The sequence below is a fragment of the Ambystoma mexicanum genome, chromosome 13, assembly GCF_040938575.1.
Source record: "Ambystoma mexicanum isolate Mex_15411 chromosome 13, UKY_AmexF1_1, whole genome shotgun sequence".
NCBI classification, from domain to species: Eukaryota; Metazoa; Chordata; class Amphibia; order Caudata; family Ambystomatidae; genus Ambystoma; species Ambystoma mexicanum.
The window spans coordinates 230,588,140-230,610,837 of NC_090938.1; the positions used below are offsets into that span (position 1 = coordinate 230,588,140).

Consider the following 22,698-nt stretch of genomic DNA (forward strand, 5'->3'; position numbering starts at 1 on the left):
CCAGACCCACACCACTGTACTGCAACCCTCCCTCTAGACCCACACCACTGTACCCCAACCCTCCCTCGAGACCAACACCAATGTGCCCCAACCCTCCCTCCAGACCCACACCACTGTCCCCCAACCCTCCCTCCAGACCCACACCACTGTCCCCAACCCTCCCTCCAGACCCAAACCGCTGTGTCACTATCCCTCACTCCACACCCACACCAATGTGTCCCTATCCCTCTCTCCAGACCCACACTACTGTATCACAACCCTCCCTCTAGACCCACACCACCGTACCCGAACCCTACTTCCAGGCCCACACCAGTGCCCCAACCCTTCCTACAGACCCACACCACTGTCCCCAACAGTCCCTCTAGACTCACACCAATGTACCCCAATCCTCCCTCCAGACCCACACCACTGTACCTATCCCTCCCTCTAGACCCACACCACTGTGTTCCTATCCCTCCCTCCAGACCCACACCATTGTGTTCCTATCCCTCCCTCCAGACCCGAGCTTAACATGATTTTTAAAAGTAAATGTAAATTTCCGCTCCCCGTCTCAACCTGGTGTCTTGCAGGAACGTTCACGGTATCCTGAAGAAAATGCTATTTGTACTCTTAGTCAGCCCAGAGCAGACGGATTGCTGCTGCTCTTGTAGCTTGGCACCCGGTGCCTTCCCGGTTTCTCTCTGAAAAATGACGAGGAACAAGACGAAGTGAGACGCTCCGGGGTTTTGCAGCAACGTTCCCGGTATCCCCGAAAAAGGCCCACTTGCACCAGCAGCCACAGCCTTCTCGTTTCCCGAATCGGGTTCAGCGCTCACTGAAAATGCTCCTGAACCACTTTATTGCTCCGGAAAAATCAAAATGGTGACGTGAAAAGTCACGTGTAGAAGAGTGGGCGGGCTGTTGCTATGGTCCTTTTCTCGGATGGGAACTAGTCTCTACCCGTCTGTTATGTGACCTGGGATACTCGTCCGCTCTCTATGTCGAGCTCTCTAATCTGTTTTTCTAGCTAAGAGAATCCCGCACCGGAAGTACGCTAGTACAGCAGCCGCTGCTTCTGATCTTGAAGTGCTGCTGTTTCCGGTGCTCAGACACTGGCTGAGTAAAGAGAACATTGCGGGATTTGAGTGAAAGCTTACCGGTGAGTTAGGGAGAGCGTTGGTTTGAGCGGTTGAGGACCAGAGGTAGGTTGGGAGACGTAGGGTCAGAGTAGAATGGGAATAGTGGAATAACCTTTCTGGGAACTGGAGTAGGACTAGGGGTACTAGACTCGAGAACTACTGTGGTGGTTACAGTACGCAAATGGGGGAGTGATGTGGGGACAAAGAATGAGCAAGGATAGGAGATGGGACGGAGTTGTTCTAGAAGGGACAGCGGCATAGTTGCGAAAGAAGGAGGTACGACGAGGGCGTAGGGTGAAGCAATCCAGGAGATGGGGCGTTCTGATGTGGGGAGAAGGACGAAACTAGATGGTTCTGTCATGGCAGAACTGAGAAGTGGGGGAGGCACCTATGGCAAAAGAGCATTACAGCAAAAGCCTGTCAAACTGTGTCACCTGTGAGAACATAGTGTTTAAACAGTCATTAACAGGTAACAGCAAAGTACAGTGGCAGAAGCGTGCACTGCCCATATCCATGTACTCCACGCCTTTGAAGAAGCCAAAGACTTAACAGTTTACTGCAACTCGCATCTCCTTGTGAAACTAAATATCCTCAGAATTGGGGTGAAAGATGGAACTGATGGCCCAAAGGAAGGCTAATTGATATTCAACCTCCTGGTCTCTGGCAAAGGGGGGATGGGGGTTGACAGTGCAGTGGGTTAACGTGCCTACTGCAGCAATTCAATGTGTAGCCTGCACATACAATTGCTGGTGACATACTGATTGATGCCTTGCTATGCTGGGTGCTTCTTTCACCTAACATCGCCATGAGAAGATCCCCTGTTTGATTCTCATAACACATAGCTTATCAATGCTGACCCCTGTGCTTTTCTTTCAGAACAGTTTGTAATAGCGAGCCAACTTGTGTGTAAGGTTTACCAAGGCTGCTGTGGAAAAAGCAAAGGCACAACCGATGGGGACCATGTTGGGTGTAGAGGAATCACTCATGGGCCCACCCCGGCCCTCTTTTTAAATTTGCCCATCAAGTTTGTGGCTGCCTGCGCACCTGAATAGAGACAAAAAGATAGGATGAGACAAGCTGTCGGGGCGCGGAAATCGGTAGTAGTGCCAAAGAACGCAGAGGGACTTGAGTAGATGGAGGGCTAGGTGGACCAAGGAAGAGTAAAGCAAAGCCATGTCATCATGATGTGACCCTGGAATTTGGGGCAAGAGAAGTCGGAAGTGTTGGCAATGGGACGAGTGAACCGAGAGTGACAGGAGATGGACAAGTACAGAGTTGCCAGCAAAAGAGGGAAGAAAAGTGGTGGGTGCTAAAGAGAAAGAGGGGCAACCATTACAGGATAACAGAGGAAGAAGAGTACAGTAGCAATAGAATGGTTAAATTGTGTCTTATAGCACCATTTCATGCTCTATTTGCACTTTTGGACAAGCACAAAATAAGATTGGTTAGTAGGCAAGATTAAAGGTTGCTTCACTGTTGTGTTGATGTATGCAGATCAGATGGATCATTGAAATGTGTACTGGTAGGGAACTTTGGTGTGCGCCCAGAAGGGATCCCCAAGTGCCGGTATCTTGCATGTTTGCAGCTAATGAGGTGAGGTGTGCTTTGCAAGAAAGGATTGGTTAAGGTTGTTTAAGGGGCCTTTGTGAGAGTATTGGCTTGTCTTAGCTGCAGTCTGAGCGTTTGGTTGGCAGTGTATTTCAGTAAGAGGTAGAATGGGGAGTGGATCATGAGGTGGCACAAAACCAATGGTCCTACACCAGTGGTTTTCAAACTTTGGCTGCCCCACATAGGGTGCCCATAGAGGTTGTCTGGTGGCATCGTGAGATTCATTTGAAAACAGATGAAAACGCGCCCTTTCTATTGTAAATTACAAGTAAATCTAGCATTTGGTATTCCCCTGCCAAAGATATTTCAGTAGGGTTTGATTACCTTTTTGGGTAAGTCCCTGGGAGCATCTGCCCAGATCCTCTGAAATGACAATGACCGCATTTTGGCAGTTGATATTTGTTGTGAGTTTCCCCCGTAGAATAGGGGAATTGTTTTTGATTTAACATTTACTGGAATCCTGTGGTGAATCGGGGAGCAAAAATTAATAGCCAGCCATTAGTCACTCGCCACCTCAATGCTATACATACACACAGCACACAATTTCTTAATCGCCAAGATGCAAATATTGCTAGCTAGTGGAGAGTTCAAAATGTGCGCCTTGGGTGAATTGTGAGATAGCTTTTCCTTAATTAAATAACATTCTGATGGATTGCTATGTTGCTGGTCACTTGCGTGAAATTATTATTGCTGGGGACCAGAATAGCTAATGTTTTGTGGCACCTCCTATATTGGAAGGGCCTTTCTGAAGGCGGTAGGGCTAGCAAAGCTTTGCATAGGAAGATCCACTGGGAGTCATTGATGAAATGTTGGGCTTATCTTGCTTTGAAAACATACATGAAGGGGCGGTTGGTATGGAGCCTACGTGGCAATGGATCAATAATTATTCTGTAATTGATTTATATATGAATGCCTTCTTTGCATGATTTTTTCCCCCTTTAAAGACAACATATAAATGGTAATTAGACCATTTTAGGCATGGTTAACGGTCTGCGTAGTGGACGCAAACTCTGTGGTTCTCAGTTGGAATCATGCAAACCCCCAGTAGGGATTAATCTTCATGGTTCTGAGGGGGCTTCCCTCTCTGTTAGTTTGAGCCTGGGGTTGCCAATGCCTGGGAGGTCTACATGTGAGGGGGTGCCTTGTTCCCCATCCTCTCGAATCTTGAATGGCACTGTGTTGCCGCGAAGTGTGCCCTTAGCCCGTCCTTTGAAGGGGGCGGGTTCTGAGGGTTCAATGGAGGTCCCCGCTAGTACTGCCACTTTTAAGATGGAAGAAATGAATAAAAGTGATGAGATGATGGGTCTAGCCCTCCCTTCGTTTATACAGCAACTAGGTGAGGAGGCTAGTCCACCTGTAATGCTAGGCGGTATTTCAACCAGGCCTAAGTTCTCTGATGTTTCCATGATAGCTCGGGAATAGAGGCAGTATTGGGTAAACAAATGAGGTTTTCAATGGGCCCCTCTACCCCAGTAACTCAATCTGGATATGGCATGGAGAATGTTCATATATTTAACCATATTGTGGAGGGCAAAGTGTCAACAGGGAGGGGGGGGACCCCTTTCATTCCCAATAAAATCCACCACCCGGTTAAAGATTTTGGCAATGTTAAATCGAGTTTGCCGACTGATACAAAAACCAACCATGCTCAGTTGGGGGCCTTGTCTGACCACGAGATAGCAATGTTCTCGCTATCCCATAACCCGGAGGCCAGGCACTTTGAAATGGGTAATCCAAGTGACCAACACAGTGCCGAAAATGAGACCATGGCCACCGATTTTTCCAGTAATGACTAGACTGTTAAGTCTGTTAGACAAGGTACATGAACAAACCCACTGTGAAATAGGTATTCTAAAAAGTGTTCTGGTGGAAGTGCTTTCAAAAATCAGTAAGATTGAAGGTTTCTTGTTTGCATGCGATGCAGTTGCTGCCCTGACTAGTGGAAAAATTAAATTGAAACCTCTTATTGCAAATCAAACCACCCAAACCCTTTCCAATCAGGCAACGGAGACAGCTCTGTTGGATTTGAAAATAGAGAAATCCACCATTCAAAAAGTTCATCAGGTCACCCAAACACCAGCTGACCCTAGGATGGTTGGGGCGGGTCAAATGTCCTTTGCTGCTATGGTGGCTGTCCCTAAAATAAATGGTGAAGTAATGACAGATCCTTTAGTGCATCAGTTGATGCAGGCAGTGACTGTTAATGCCTTGGTCATACAGCAGTTTATTAAGAGTTCTAAGGTTAGCATTCATACAGCTGATGTTGCCGATCTGGTTTTGGGCGATGGGGTGACTGTGGAGGCGGAGACCTGCGTGGACAATCCAGCACCTACCAACAGTCCCTCTGATCTCACGAATCTAATAGATCTTGACAATGAACTCCACCCAACTGGAGTTCCCTTGTCCTAGCTATTCCAAATATTGAAGGCCAGGCACCCAGTGTGGGTACCATGACTAGAAAACAGAGAAAAATGGCAGCCAGAGTTCAAAAAAGAAAATTCCACCAAGCGAAGAACCTCAGTGCTGCCACCAAAAAAACGAAGAAAGACTTTCTGAAAGCAAATCCGCTGCCCTTTGACCCTAGGAAACCCTTAACTTCGCCTATCATTGACGAAGAAGTAATTGATTTGGATCAGCTAAATCCTGAATCCAAGGAGTTATTGAACATTGCAGTGTCAAACAAGCCTAAGGTGACACCTATGTGCAAGGGAACTGAGGATGTTAATAGTGGCAAGAATGCTAATGGGAAACAGGGCACCCTGGAGAATATAAAAAAAGGTGTTCTAAGAGAGGGAATATCAGACACAGTGAATTTCACACAATTGGACTTGATGAAATGTTATCCCATCTTACATATTAAGAAGGCCTCACACATAATGAGGGGTGGGGGTGTTCCAAGTTTACCCAATGTGTTGCCAAATTGTTGCAACCCGGTTGGGAAGCAACGAGTTGAGTCTCACACACTTCAATTGAAGATGAAGTGGGTGCCCAGGTCCATGGCATTCAAACCCACCCCTAGATAGCACTAGAGGGCCGTGGACAAATCATTGGGGTAAACGCTACCAGGGAAATACTTTGAGAGGAGGAGAGCACCCCCCTTTCGCATGAGATGCCTTCCATCATGGGCTGGGAATGTAATGAAGCAACCAATGGAAAAATGAGCCTTAATCGTTCTGCTATTCTGAAGGTGTTCCAGGCAATACCAGCGTTGAGAGCCATCAGATCTGATGATATTGACTTGGTCAGATTATCTTCCAGCAATAACAGGGTGATATGTGGGTATCACTCACATATCATCATGAAGATGATCTGGGCCCAGCGAGATGATTTTAAATTGACCGGGTTGACCCCTTATATTTTTATGACTGAAGAGCAAGCCAGAACCTTTCTGGAAAACCCCCCAGCGGCGACGGTGATGCAATTGGGTGGGTCAGAAGTGAATCTCCCTGCCCCACTCAGTGAAGAACTCTTTAGGCAATTCATGACCTTTGCTTCAGTGTTTTCTGGTGTTAAGCCAATGACTTTGGGACCAGGAATAAAGACTTCAAACATGTGGCAGACAAATAGAGTAAGGGTAGGGGGCTTACTTTGATGTCGTGGAATGCCTGTGGCCTAAAGAATTTTAGACTATGGACCTTGCATCTCGATGCAGAGTCTCGCCCTGTGATTATTTTAATCCAAGAATCTATGCACCTGGCGCATTTTGAGGTTCCAGGATATTTTACTTATGTCCAGCCGGCCATTAAAGGCTGCCAAGGCCGCCCCTCTAGTGGCCTTGCGGTTCTAATTGACAAGGCAAGTATAATCGCTGCTGAAGTGGTCTTTGCCGATTTATTCTGTTTTAGCAGTTAAACTGAGGTGTTTGGGTTCTCCTGGGAGCAAGTTGTTGGTAATCTGCATATACTGGAACAGAGTTATCATTAGACAGACTGATCTCTTTATCGTACTGGATAAGATCCTTGAAGAGGCCATAGCTGAAGACCCTGGTACTTTGGTAATCATGGGTGGTGACTTTAATGCTACTTGTATCAATATAATAAAGCATATCAGCACACCCCAGGGCACCAGTTCGATAATTGGGAAGAGGTGGGTAGATTATTTTCTTTCATGGGACATCCAACTGGTGCCCCCCAGCGGTAACTTAGTTGATTTTACCTGGTCTCGTGGAGCGATGTCCTCAATGATTGACTATTTTTTTATCTCTAGTATACTCCTGGTCAACATGGATACGATGGCCATATGTGACCTATTTTTGGGGGATCACATGGCCTTGCTCCTCACTCTAAATATTTCCATCAGGTCTTTAATATATGACAAGGCTCTCACTCTGGTTGTACCTGATCGTCCCAACATCAGTTTAAGGTGGGACTTTAAACTATGTCAGAAAATGTTGACTTCTCTAAAGGATGATATCAAGATTTCCTTACCGATGACGAGAGCTGGCTTTGACTGCCTAACAAGTGAATGGACAAATAGTTGTAAGATTCAGATCCATGTTAGAAACCTGACCCTTGCAGCCAAAAAGCGACCCCCATTACCCAACCATCGGCATACATATAATACTGTGGTGGTAAACCTACGTAAAGAAAAACGTAATGCCATACGTGCTTTGGGTCCACCATACTCTTATGGGGTGAGTTATACCATCCTTAAATTTAAAATAAACCAAAGGTATCGTAATGGGCTGAAGGCTTTGAAATACGATCTAATGATAGAGGATAATCAGGGAATGCTTCGCCATCTCTTAAATCATGACTCCCGACAGGTGTGGTCAGCGTTGAGAGCTTTAACTGGAATGGCAGAGACACTTAAGGAAGCAGCTGTGTCTGCCACGACTTGCGTTACATATGTTCAATCCAAGTATGCTCTTCCCTTACGTTTTGCCAACATCACAGCTCCCAAATATCAAGATTTGATACTGAGATCTTCGCCCTGGGTGTTGGATGACATCATCCGGGCGATTGGGAACATAAAGAGTTCTCGTGCACCAGGCCCCGACGGTATTCCACCATGTCTGATCAAGGCCGACCCAATTTTTTTGGGCGAAGATCTTGGAGAATAAATTTGATAGTGTATATCTGTCTGGCCATATTCCCCCCTCTTGCTGTCCGGCAAATATTATTCCGATTTACAAAAAAGGGAGCTGGGATGATCCAACTAACTTTAGGCCCATCGCGTTGATGGATGCCTCAGCAAAGATTTTCACCTATCTACTGTTCCTACAAATCATTACTGAGCAAGATGTTCTGCCGAAATTCCAAGTGGGTTTTCGTAAACATCTGGGGTGCTCGCTGAATGCTTTTATCATAGCACATATATATGCCCAAACTAAAAGCAAACACACTGGGCCTATTTATATGGCTGCATTGGACCTGACCTCTGCATTTGATAGTCATTCGAGCGGTACTCTGGGAGAAGATGATTGCTTATGGCTTCCCAATACACCTTGTAGCCATGGTAGAACTCTTGCATCAAGATACTACATATCGAATAAGATTAACTAAGGAGGGCGCCATGACAGACAAAATAAAGACGGAAATAGGCCTGAAGCAGGGCTGCAATCTAGCGGCCGTGCTATTCAATTTATATTTAGCAGATCTTGAATCAGCATGGGCAGATGATGTGATATTCCCGGTGAAGCTGGGTAGTCTGATAATCAATTGGTTGGCATTTGCCGACCACCTTTTATTTATGGATCGAACTCCATTTGGTCTCCAGGCCAAATTTATTGCTTTCCAGTCTTTTATGCCTACAATAACAACCTCCAAGTTAATCCAACGAAGTCTTACATCATCTTAATAGCAGATGGAAAGAAAAAAACTGCCAAATTTAATTGGTCTCTAAATGAGATCATAATTCCCAAAGTAAGGGTCATACGCTATTTGGGCTATCAGCTCGCAGACACATATTCTATAGGGATGTGGAAAGAGATGATTAACAGTAAAGTGAAACCTCTTACCTCACAAATGAAAATTGTCCACCAGAGGTATAGCAAATTTTCATTATTGCCAACGATCGAGTTCTACTTATTAAAAGTTGGACCGATAACTTTGTATATGCTTGACATCTGCATGTGCGAGATAGAAGACTTTTTCAATGATCTTTTATGTGGAATGAAATGTAGTTTGATTTTGTATAGGTACAGAGATGTAGAGGAAAATTCATAATGTTATGTCGGGTCTGATGATTTTTAAAGTTGATTGAAAGCTGTTATATTTATAGAAACTGAAAATGTGTTTTGAATTGATGTTTTACTAGTCCTGTAAAAAAATATTTTTTGTAAAGGTTTTTTCTAAAACCATAACAAATAAAAAAAATAAAATAAAGACAACATATAAAGATCTTGCTGTTTAACTGCTGCAGTATAGCTAGCTGTCTGTGCTTATGAAGGAGCAATCCATGTAACATTTAGTACCAGTTCGTTCTAAATCTGCAACCCTCTGCAACTTATCCAGAACAGGACTGCAGAGACTTGTCCTTGGCCTTAAGCCCAGGGATCGTATCTCTCCAGGACTGAAATCTCTGCTTTGGCTCCCAGTGGCTGCGAGGATTAAGTTCCAAACCCTCTGCATCGTCCACAAGGCCTTCTGGGACCTCAATACCTTCAACTCTCTCTTCCTAAATATCTTCCTTCTTGAGCTCATCCGCCTTCAGCTACCTCTGGAACAGCCTCCATAAAACTTGAGGAGAACCATCTCCGGTTCCGGAAGCACCTCAAAACCTTTCTCTTTGCTTCTGCATTTTCTCCTCCTCTCCTCTGCTGATCTCCTGGCTGTAACCAAAACTACACTGACTACATGGACACTCTCTGATCTCGGGCCCAGGTCCCTCCCCAGCCAGCGTTGCACACCTGCACTGCCCGCCTGGCAACCCCCGCACTTGGGGACTGTTTCTGTATCCCTACAGTCCCCCTACCAGCCCTTGACACCTGGTGTCTGCACTTACCCATGCTCTTCTCCAGACACCTGGTGTCTGCACTTACCCGTGCACTTGCCACTTGCTGGCTGTTTATTCCCATGTGCTGTACTGTCCCTGCCCCCTTCTCACGCACTTGCGCGGTCTGAATGACACCTGGCCTAGTATCATCGCTGACTGTTCTCCATTTGTTCAACTCCTTTGTTTCGTCGCACCTTGAAACACTTGTGTATAGGCGCATTATAAATGTCATCTCATACCCTTAACCCAAGAGAATAAGATCTCTTTCCTAAGATTGTAGAAAATATTTCGAAATTACTACCTGACATTTTTTAATCTTCCTAATGGGGAAACCTTTTTTTGTTTAGAACCTGAAATTCTAATTCTCTCATAAAATAACTTTTGGCGGGGTCACCAAGGAAAGGGTTAATTTATAAGGATTTAGTTAATGTATACACGTACGATAGATAACTGGGTTGAAGGATAAACGAAACATTAAGTTGGGATAAAAAAACGTATACGCACTATAAGGAATCGTGGGCAAAATTTCAGGGAGTAAAACAAAAATAACTTGACAATGCATACGTATCAACTATTTTAATGCCACGAGAAATGCATCACCTGATCGAAGAGCACGACCCGGCACACAGGGCTTAAATTTGTCCTGCAGATAGTCCACCCCTTGATGGTAATATGCTTTATGCATCCTATCCTTGTCCACTGGAAGCCAGTGGACTGCACGTAGCACCAGACTGATATGGGCCCAGTAAGGAGTAGAGGTGGCCACCCTGGCAGCCAGGTTCTGGAGACGTTCCCAGGATCTGGAGGATCGATCCCAAGAGCTCAACCAAGAATAAGGCATTCCAATAGTCAATTTGGCTGACGACAACTGCAGTGACAACCCAATGGTGAAGATGGATAGGGAGGTAGGGCAATAACCCACGAAGTACAAGCAGTAGGAAGTGACCCGACTTACATACTGTGTTGCCCTAAACGTCATAGATAGAGACAAGATAAGATGGACTCCTAGGTTCTTAGTCACTGGAGTAGGTAGGACCTCCGAAGGCAGTGGGCCAGAAAGAAGACCAATGAGAAGGATCAGGAGGAGAACCCACCACCAGGATCTCCGTCTTGTCCCTATTTTGTTTCAGCCAATTGCTGCTCATCCAGCCCCTCATGGCCACTCGCACACCCGGGAGGGCACCCCAGCCTGGCCAAGATCTAAACGGACCAGGATCTGGGTATCGGCATAGGATTAGCACCGGAAGCCGTGGGAGCGGATTAGGTGATTTGATGGCTGAATATAGATGTCAAATATCATTGGGGACAGGGCGGAGCCCTGAGGAACACCACAAGCTAGTTCACCAGCAGAAGAAAAAGGGGAGGGATTGTCCCATGTCGGATAGATAAGACACAAACCATGCTAGAACTGGATCAGAGAGGCCTGCTGATGCCATGCAGGACAAGAGGATGGAGTGATCGACAGTGTTGAATGCCACCGATAGCCATAACAGTAGCGCGCTCACTCCACCTTGGTCAACCAGCATGGTAAGATAGTCAACAACCGATACCAGGACACTATTTCCCATGACCCGGACGAAAGCCTGATTTTGAAAGGGGTTGAAAACAGATGTAGACTCCACAAAGAGGAATGAAGAGGTGACGCCAAAGATTCTAGTAGTTTCATCAGAAATGGGAGAAGAGAGATAGGCCGGTAGTTAGCCAGAACCGAGGCATCCAGTGGCAGTCTCTTAAGTGGGATAACAACTGCTTGCTTAAGGTTTGTGGGAATAATGCCTGATTTTCAAGAGCTATTGACTGCTGCTGTAACCCAAGGAATGATCGTAGGCAGAATCTGTTTTAAAACTTTTAATGGCACAGGATCCGAAGGGGCCGCTGACTTCAGTAGATTTGCTGCCCTAAACACATTCTCTGTGGAACTCTGGGAGCTGGGACCAAAGAAGAGGGTCAGAGGCAGGCAAGTCAGCGTACATAGTGCTAGCCCAACTCGGGGCACTGGAGGCAATAAGATTACGTATATTTGTGATCTTAGTTACAAAGAACTCACTCAGTGAATTGCACAAATGTTGAGTAGGTGGTCACCTTAGGTGTAAAACGGATAGACGATGAGAAGGACTTAACTACTGAGAATAGGTCTTTGAATTTTCAGAATGCCGTTTCCACTTTGGATGTAAAAAAGGCTTGCTTGGCAGCCCGAATGGGTAAGTTAGTTATAGGACGTTTTTTCCTCGAGGTTCTATGCAGAGCGCCATTTGCGTTCCGCTTGCCTTGGTCTCAGGCGAGCCGCTCTGAGTTCTTCTGCACTGTGGTTCTCAGAAGGATGTCTTTTCAAGCAAGTGGGTTTAGGAGGCGCCACCAAAATCGGCAGCCTCCTGCAAGGTCTTTGATAAAGAGGATAGGTCCAGTCGGGTAATATTCTGATATTTCTTATTGATAAAGGATACCGTAAGGGGAAGATTGCTGGTACGCCAGTTTCGTTTCTTAACGGTTGCTGGAACGGTAATAGCAGCCCTACATGGGGTGTACAATTCAAATGGTATTACATAATGGTCTGACCACAGTACTTGTATAGCTAGTGCCACAGAGATGGTAGATTCTGCAGACAAGATGAAAACAAGAATGCTGCCCAATATGTTTGTTGCTTCAAGTACCCCCTGCTGGAAACCAAAGTCATGGGGTTAAAGAACTGGCCCTGTATGGTGGCACGCGGGGCAATGCATCTGATTTAGTCGCCTTTACTCATCCACTCGTTGTGACCCTGGAACTAAAGTTCAGCCTCGTGAATAGAGTGCCTGAAAGAGGGCCAAACTTGTCTACCATGCTGTGGCATGCACCCAAAAATGCACATTCCTTGAACCCCTCTTTGTACTGCTGTGTTGCTATGTCTTGTATTCTGTAGTGGAATGTTTCTGTTGCATCGTCTCTTGCCATGTTTCTTTACTTGCCTTCACTTTATGTTCTCATTAAAAACATTTTTGTTACCTTTCTTTTGTCTGTTTGTCCTTTTTGTGGCTGTTTCAGAACTCTGCCATTACATCTGTTACTGCCTTGATCTGTTCGCCTTCTTTCTCTGCAGCTCCTGCAGAATGGGGCGCTAATGCACAGCATGCAGCAAATGTAACTTTCAAATGACAATGAACTATATCTTTGTACAGTAAATCCTGGCAATTCATGCTTTATGTGCCTTCTAGAGGTTCCCAGACACACCTTTAATGTCAGATGGGTATATTGTAAGGCCCCACTTAGCTTGGGAGGGAGCCAAAAGTAGATCCGGGTTGCTGTTGGTGTCAAGCTAACAAGGGTTTTTAGGCCTGATCCAGGAGCCAAACTGCTCCCAGCGATTTAGAACCCTGCTACTGCAAGTACCTTGAGAAAGAAGGTTGTAGATATTCTGAAAGCTATTTTGGGACTGAGTTATGTGGGCAATGTATTTTTCAGACAATTGTGGCATGTAATGAATGCTTAGTTAAGATAAGGCCGTTTGTCCAACACTCGGTTGATCTTGGAACTTTTTTTTTTTTTTAAAGAAAGAAGGGAAAAAAACATATTCAATCTACATGTTAATGTTAAAGGATATTTGTACCGCGCACTATCACCACCGGAGTGGAATCTTTGTACAATTCTAAAATAACTATATATCACTTTGTCACTTCAAATGAATTGCCAATAGCTAGCTTTAGCCTGTAGAGCATGATCTGGGCCTGTGATGCATGCGCCACGCCTTTTTTGTCTAATTTATTTCTCTTCTCTCGTGCAATACCATCTTCATCCCGTATGGGTGAAGAGGAGACCCACTCTTGTATGATACGGTAGTCCACGGGTTGTGAGGTACTATTGTATAATGACAGATGGCACACCACATATGCCAGATAGTTTGTGCCTCCAGTAATCCTGGTGTACCCTGGTTTTCTCCAACAGAAGCCTGAATAGAGAAATCTGCTTGACTGCACTGGCTGCTGGCTCCTCGCTGGCCGAATTTCACTACTGAGCTTCTCCTTGTCTGATCACCCAATAACCTGGCGAAACTTAGCCCCAACTACAATAGCTTCATCGTTGGTGGTAACACCATTCCCATTGTTAAAAGTGTGAAAACCCTTGGCTGCTATCTTGATGCCAACACTAACCTGTCCAAACAAATTAACATGACTGCCTCAGCCACTGCCTACCCTGGCAAACTGATCAGGGCCTGCAGACCTTTCCTGTCCTCTAACGGCTGCCTTACGCTGGCCAGGGCTCTCATACAGTCCAAACTGGACTACTATAACAGTCTATACCTAGGTGCAAACCAATCCATAATCAATCAACTACAGGTACTCCAAAACAACCCGCTACGAGCAGCCTTAAACATTCCCAAACAAGAGCACATCTGTAGCACAAGAAATTCATGCAAATGGCTCTCCATACAACAGAAAATTGACCTTAAAACCATTTGCCTCACCTACAATGCCATAAACCATCTAGCCCCACCCTATCTCGCCAACAAATTCGCCATGATTTCTGCTACCAGAATTACTAGATCCTCCAATACCTTATGCCTCAGTGCCTAAATGCTCATTAAAAAGAGCTGGAGGATCCAGTTTCACGGTCCTTGCCTCCCAACTCTGGAATACCCTACCACTTAACATTAAATCTATCGAGTCCTTTCAGTCATTTAGGAAACAGGTTATTAGTTGGCTACTGGACAAAAACAAGCATTTTCCGTCTGCCCTCTCCCATGTCTGACGATACTGCCTATACTTAACTGTGCTTACCTGAAAACTGTATAACTGCATAATGTATAATTGTAAGCTGCATATAATGTACTCTGTAACCATTTCCTGATGCGCCCTTTTACCTCCGGGTCTGGAGCGCTATATAAATAAATAAAACAAACAATGTGGTACCTAGGTTTGCTCCCTTCACTGGGGCCGACACCGTTCTTCAGTCATCTTACCAGGCAAAGCAGTACACAGCTGCTGGATCACTCACAAATATGAGAAGGGTCTGTTACTGATCAGTGAGCATGAAGAAAGGCTAAAAATATAATCATTGAACACGTTTCTCTTAATATTTTTAATAATTTCTCTAAAAACCTGCCACATCTCGACTTTGTGAAATGTCCATTCTTTGCACAATCAGACTTGCCTGCTTATCCTCCAGCTGTCGCTCTAGCTTTACTGCATCATGTGTTTATAAATGTATTCCATTTTCTGCAGACATGACTGACCTCGCCTTTGCGATTTTCGAAGCTTATATTAAATTCTGCTTTGACAACTTATGTCCGTTTTAGTTTCTCCTTCAGAGGTTTCATGTTCTTTTACATCGAAACATTGTTCTATTTTGCCCAAGAAACAAATATTTTTATCCACTCTCGATTACAAACCTGGTTCCTTAGGTTTTCCTATTCATTTATCTGGCAAACTATAAAATGTTCAAATGTCGCTTAGGAACTCTGACCTAAGAACAGTGCAAACCATATCCCGACGAGTTTAAATGGCACCACGTGTTGCAACTAAGGATTTATGAACACCTAGCGAACTCTTTGCCACAGGCACCTTTTAAAATATTTTCATAACCGGAATAGGTGACTTTTGAAACTGCTTTTTGGTAAGTTAAGAATCTTTTTTAGTGCTGATGTTGGCAATCCATATACCTATGCCTGCCTGTTGTGTTCGCCCATGTTTGTTTTCAAGACTTGTAGGCTTCAAGACCTGTAGGCGTCTGCTCTGGAGCCAACATTCTGAGGCAATCTTAAATGTATTTGCTCTAGTATCGTGGATGCAAAATGTGCAATGTTTTTAACTACTATAGCGCTCATCCACTTTTCTCTGACCCTGGTAGGCACCCTTTATGCTTAAAATGCACACTGCTAATGAAGAACTTCAATTTGCACCCCCTTGTCCATTTGTGACCTATTTCTGGCCTTAATTATAAAATATGTAGCCTCCTGCTGAACAGCTTTCGGCACATTCGGGGGGTGGACAAGGCGCTCTCGGGTAGGTTTCGATCAGGGCTCTGTGCAGCTTGTGATGCGAGGCCCTCAGATTTATATGTGGGTAAACACTGTATATGGGCAGTGGGGGCATTCTTTCCATGACTTGCTTGCCCAATCAACAGCCCTTTGAAGCAGCAATACATTAAATCGAGCCACAGAGGGGGCAATTAACTTTTTATGCCAGGGTAGTAGCTTGCACTTTGACATTTTTCTCCTGATTTCTATTTTAATGCATAATTTTAGTTTGTCTCTGGGGTTACATGTGCTGCAAGCAACCGGCTGCATGCAGCACATGCAAGGATGCTGTTGTCTTTCCTTATCACGAAGAAAGGGAGAATAAGACCGGGAGAGTTGTATTCTACTCCTATGCCCATTGGTTTTGACATCCCTAAAGGATGCTCTCCAATGTTTAACGTGCTTATGAAGCCATGTACAGGCCTTCACCTTGTCTTTTAGTCTCATGAGGAGGTTAACCTGGATCTGGCTCAATGTAACTGGGGAGACTGCTAATGAGCATTGTGAAGGCCACACTTATTAATACAAGAACAGGGTTTGAAATTCAGCGCCTGCATCTAGCCTAGTAGAAAAAAGGTTGCAAAAGAAATGAGGATGGCTGAGATTGCGCCAAACTGGTAGAGCGTGGTTACCTTGACCCTTGTACCTCCAGTACCTTGCTCTCTGTATTGTTTGTCTCTTGCCCCCTTGTACCTCACCCCACCCAGCTCCCATTTCTTGTTCCCATTCCTATTGTGTTTCCCTGTGCATTTGCGCGCTCCTGTCGACACCCTCCCGTGTGCCTCAGCTGATCAGCCTGGTTATCTGTAGCACACTCTGTGCCCCATCTGAGTGCCGCGTTCTATCTCCATCTTCTCCGTTTTTCTATCTCCTATCCTTCACTGCTCACCAAGTCTGGCAGAAAGAAACTTAAGAAGGACACTTGGCTCCAGCCCAGGCCTTCCTATCAGTGACACCTGCGTCAGTGCATCAGCCAGAGAGACTGTCAATGACATCCTCTTTGTCGTTCATTCTCCCGACCTATGGACCCTTCATATGGTCACTCTGCTCTCTCCCTACTTTTCCTCACACATTATTAGTGGCACTTGTTGGGAGGTCCTTCTTGTCTCGACCTCCATGGTCATCATAAATGTATCGAAATGGTACCGTCTTGGTGCAAGGGCCTCAACCTAACCCCCTTCCTTTTGATCAGCTCCTCCCTCACCTTATCAACTTTCCACCTTCCTCCTCACTGGCTCCCTTACCAACTGCACCCTGGCTCCCCTGCATTCTAGGCATGCCTTGGCTTCCTTGCCCACTCTCTGCACTGATATCCTTGTTAGTGCCTCCCACACAGGTGCCCTTGTCACCCACTGCTTGCGCATCCGGGGCTTTCTTACCCCCTGGGCCCTCTCCTTCACTGGCTCCCTTGCCACTTACTACTGTCCTGGCTCCCCTGCTGCACTCCCCTCTGCCTTCTCTTGCCTCTATCTCTCAGGCACCCACGCCGCCTATGTCCCCTGCACGCACCCCCGTAAGTCCTTCAGAAATGGCAATCTGCTACACGTTGCCACACTCCACTCTTGCCCCGCAGTCAAGCACTCCTCTGACATAGACATCTGCTATCTCCTTGAACACCTGGACCTTGATGTTCTTGCTCTCACGGAGACCTGGTTTAAGCACAGCTGTCACAAGTTGTGACACACTTCTCCCTGAAGGCTACAAGATCCTTCCTGAGCCCAGGCACAACAGGCCAGAAGGGGAGTTGCCCTGATCTTTCCAGAGTGTATCCCTGTTTCTACCATTGCCATTCAGGCCTACTCTTATTTTGAATGCCTGGTCTGCAGTCTCTCTCTGTCTCCCCCCTCCCCCCACCACCCCCACTTACAGGCCGCCGGGCCAGCCCCCCCCCCCCCTCTTCTATCGGAATGGGCTGACCTGGCATCCCCCCCCCCCCACTCCTCCTCCTGGGGGATCTCAACATCTATCTCGACTCTCCTCACTCTTAAGGAGCTTTCTGCAATCTCTCTCTCTCTCTCTCTCTCTCTCTCTCTCTCTCTCTCTCTCTCTCTCTCTCTCTCTCTCTCTCTCTCTCTCTCTCTCTCTCTCTCTCTCTCTCTCTCTCTCTCTCTCTCTCTCTCTCTCTCTCTCTCTCTCTCTCTCTCTCTCTCTCTCTCTCTCTCTCTCTCTCTCTCTCTCTCTCTCTCTCTCTCTCTCTCTCTCTCTCTCTCTCTCTCCCCCCCCCCCCCCCCATTCTACACTCTGCTGGCCACACCTTGGACGCTCTCATCTCTAGACATCCCCCCCCCTCTCTATCCACCTCACTCTCATGGACTGGACGCTCTCTTCTCTCCTCTCTCACTTGAAGCTTTCTTCTCCTTTCGCACTGGCACACCCTGCACTGCCCCCCACTTCCAAGGTCTCCCGACCCATGAAAAAAGTGTCAATGGCTGCCTTTGCCACCACCTACCCCCCACCCATCCTCCTCCTCCTCTTCCTCCTCTTGTGGCTGACACAGCCCTCTCTAACTTTCACCTTTCCATCTCCAACACTCTTGACATCCTTGCCCCTGTCATGAGGGTCTGACTGAAGCCTGCCAGAAAGTGCAATCCTTGGTACGACTCTGATTTGGTACGACTTAAATGCAAGTGCAGGGCAGCGGAACGGAAATGGGGACCCGCTCTGCAGACCAGTATAATTCCCTCTCCGTAGAGAACTACTTGGCCTCTGTAGATTTCCCAGAGATGGGGCACTAAGAGGCTGCTCTCGAGTCATTTAGACTACATGAAGCCTGTAGGAATCAATGGGGGAGAAACATGCATTGGCATGAAGCCTTGGTGTCTGGAAATTGCCAGTGCACACAATACCAGGATTAGTGACACAGTAACAATCCCTGTGAGTCTGTGCAGGAAGCATGCACTATGAAAAGGATCGATTCCTGTCATTATTTTCGCATCGTTGATCTGGTTACTTCCAACTCCTTTGTTTCTTCACTTATTTTCTTCCATTGCTGGGGGAAAAAAATAAATAATATCTAGTGAAGCTGAGCTCCTCTGCAAGCGAACCATGGCTCTCTTTCTCTCAGAGCCTAGATTGGTTTCTTTGAATTGTTGGGGCTCCAGCAGGACCTCTTGGAGTGAACTTGCCCATGAGACACTACTCGTCTTGGAGTATTTGCTTCTTGGAGCACGCACGCCAGTGAGACACCACGAAACTTGGAGGATCCTCTTGAAGCCCGATCGTGTGTGAGCTGCTTCTCATCCAGTCAAACTCTCTAGACAAGAATTATTTCACTAGTCCGTAGGCCTTGAGGGACTGTGGAACGGGTTGGGCTCCTCCCATTTGTCCTTGAATTGAGTCTCTTTTTGAAGAGTAAAGGTGTTCTATCCTCCTGCTTCTCCAACACCTTTTACTCTTCAAAATGGGAATACTTCACCAGGACCTCGGGTGAAGCTACTCAGCTCTGCCAAGAACACTTTCTCTGTGTTTTGCTGGAGATGCTTCCAGGAAAACACCAGACTCACTTCGTTTAGGACTAGCAGTACATTTTGACCTCGAGAAATTCCTGTTGTAATTGTTTTGGAGCACTCATTGATATATAAAACAAGGTTATAGCCAATATTTCTTTTTACCCAATGTACGCTTTTAGGAATTTGTAACTCTGAGTTTGAGCCTCCTATTGCTTTCTTTCATGAAATTAAGTGTGTTTTTTCTGTGTCCCTTTCTAGTTGGGCTAACATTACGTTCTAAAAAAAATCACACCATTGGCTGGTGTGAGTGCCGAGACCCAACTGATCCTTTCTGGGTCTGGTCGGCGAGGAGGCCTCTCTTTTGAGATGGCTTGTTTGCTCCAGTCCAATAAAGTGAACATTTCCCTATTCAAAATATGACTGCTTGCTGCCTGCCACGCATCTGCAAACAAAGCAAATCCCTATCAATAGCTTGGCAAACATTGTAACTGATATGGCATGTTTGTGTGCACAGAATGAGATTGTGTATCTTCCTTTCGTGCAAGGCGTGGAGGTTTTAGTGCTGTGTGGATATCGGGCTAATAGGTTCACTCCCCACACTGAAAGGGTCCAGTTTTTCTGGTTATGGTTGTTTTTTGGAAGACTGCCCTTGGTTATAGAGGAAGGTGTACTCCTCCCAGCCGGCATTTAATAGTTATAGGCGACAACGAATGCGAAACATGCATTGCAAGCATTTTATCTCTCCACAGTACCAGGAAGGGGCAGCTTCTGTTTAGCAACGTATACTGCCCAGTACATAATTGGAGCATATGCCCTGTGTGTCGAACTGCCGCTCCCGATTTTGTTGTGGGAAATATACCATTGCCTTTGTGAGTGTGGGACTATCACTCTTCATAGGAGGCAAGTATGTTTCCAAGGCAGCCACCATAGTTTGTATCCAAGAACCCAAGGTTTCTAATCTACTACAACTTTCTCAAGATATACTGATCTTTAGCAGCATCTCCTTTTGAGTGTTGACAAGCATGAAAATACATCAGTCGCGTCAGCAGTGTGAAGGGGTCTGTGTAATGTGGGAACTGTGATGGCCCACGTGCTCTGAGTGGCGGCTGTATATTGTGAGCCGTGGCATAGATGCATTACAGGCATTCTAACATCCGCCCTTATATAATTTATTTTTTCTTATTGATTTTTTTTCTTCTCACTAAAGCTTCAGGGTGTGGCTGCTGGTACTGTGATTTATGGGGTAGCTTAACTGGTTATTGCATGCCACAAGCTGTAAGATCACTCTGCAGAGCGATTTTGGGACCCCCAGTCTAGAGGAGAGAATATCGATAACTAATTCCACTTCTTACAAAAAACTCATTTATTAAAAAATCAGACTTGGTGTTATAATAATGGCAGTGATTAATACGAACAAATTAGAAAAAATTAGAAAAAATGGGGCATTTTACATTAGATAATGCCCAGTACTAGATTTTTTTAGGGCTTTCTATGCAGCACGTTGTATATTGTATAGGTTTAATTAAACAACGTAATGCTAGCACCTATAAAAATCTTACACCTCTTGCTGATATAACACACCTAAGGAACCTTTGCGCCTAGCTTAGCTAACTTATACGTTAATTCATTTGAATGTGATGCTATCTACCCAGTTTCCAATCCGTTCCTACAAAAGATTAAACTCTGGAAAAGATATATAGATGATATCTTTATGATATTCACCGGTTCAGAGACAGATCTTCAAGAGTTCCATACTTGGCTTAATGTACAGAATCCATACTTACAATTCACGTTGGAATTCAGCAAGAAAACGATACATTTTTTAGACCTTGACATCATGGTAATAGAAGACAAGTTATGCTCTAAAGTCTATAAAAAATCAACAGATAGAAATTCACTATGCCACAAGCTTTAAGATCTGTGCGTGCTTGTGTGACTGGCAGTAGGTGTAAGGATTGTTCGACAGGGTTTAGAATCTACAAAGCTGTCCAATCTCAAGTAAATCTGCATGGTGGTCATCTCCAGAAGCTCTACCAGACTGGTTTGGGGCCCAGCTGGTATGCCATTGTTTCGAGCCGCAGTTTTAAGATTGATATCTCGAATCTGCTCATCTTGTGGATACATAATTAAATTATTACATCAGATTAGACAATGCCTCACATTAGACAATATCTCACTCTTGCAAACAGATCCCTTCTGGCATCCTCATTAATAAACTCACAGCTAGATTATTTTGAGTTTGCTGATTGGGACATCACAAGGGAAATTGAAACGTCCACAAACTGTTCAGAATTGAGCGGTGAGGGCAGTGTTTGGCTTGGCCAGACGGGACTATGTCACCGATTTTTTTAGGAAGAAACTTCACTGGCTCCTGGTGAGGCAGAGAATCGGGCACATTTTGTCTCTTACCTACAAATGCCAGAATGCAATTACACCACACTGCCTTACTTATAGATTGGTGAGAAAAAACATCCTGCCTTCTTCTGATACACTCAAGCTCATCCAGCCAAGAACGCGTCTAAAAAAAATTTGGTGATTGCAGTTTTGTATCTAATGGTCCACGTGAATGGAATGCCTTCCCAATGAATATTAAAACGTCTCAATCAATATATATTTTTTTTTTTCAAGAAACATGTGAAGACGGATTCTATCTGAATAGTGTCCCTCCTTATATTTCCTGACTCTCTATCATCTGTCCTGTCGTTTACTCTTCTCTTGGAGTGCTCTGAGGCCTACGGGCATGTAGCGCCTTATAAGAAAATAAACACCATTGTCTCCGTTGGTTTGTTCACTAACGCACAGGCTTTGTGGCCTGTATTACAGGGTCTCAGACAATCTAGATTTTATCAGTGTGTTTGCAATCTTCCAGCCATGCAAGTACATCAAATGAGATCATGGATCATTTCTTAAAAGTGGTTTTTCTACCTGGGAACTGTGTATGCTATGCTATTGATAAACAAACAGTCCAGAATTTTTAAATGGCATGATGGGCTTGCTTTATAGTCATTTATCAAAGACTCACTCATTTGAGACCTGGATGCCTAACAAAATTCCAGGACTAGCAGAAATGACCCTATGACATCAAAGGAAGATACATTGTATGACCTTTGACCCTGCCATCACAGGAAGACGTTTGGTCTAGTGCCATCACAGGAAGTGACATTGCAAAAGTACAAAACGCAATCCTACAATAAAATGACAAATGGTACTAAAGCAAACATAGGGTTATTTTAGTTTCCAACCACATACTCCCTACAGTGCTATCCCAGTATGTTATGTTGGGTGCTATTTGTATAGCGCCTGCTGCCAATGGTATGGCCTCAAGTGCTGTGACGATCAACGCCCTTCGGAAGGCTGTAGTCTGTGTTGAAAGTAATGGTAAAATGCATGTGTGCATTTATAGACACATAGACGGTAGGTAGGGCATGGCTATTTCTTTAAACAGCAGACCCTATTACAAAGGTGAGTGGACGGGTTCCAGTCAAGCTATGTGAACAGCTGGACCGAGTTTTGTATGGGACTTTGCTGTATTCTATGTGTCATCGTGCTTTGGCGTCAAGCGTGAAGTATCAGGGCCAGGTATAGGCAAATTGCACAC

At 45.3% G+C, this 22,698-nt stretch overlaps 1 protein-coding gene across 1 annotated transcript in view; it reads left to right on the forward strand.

Annotated features, from left to right (window-relative positions):
- Positions 1-905: 905 nt before the first annotated feature.
- ADIPOR1 (adiponectin receptor 1) overlaps positions 906-22,698 on the forward strand; it is a 386,081-nt gene continuing 364,288 nt past the window's right edge. Inside the window, exon 1 of the mRNA XM_069633688.1 lies at positions 906-1,138. The gene's annotated coding sequence lies outside the window, so the exon portion shown is untranslated. The remainder of the gene's footprint in view (positions 1,139-22,698) is intronic.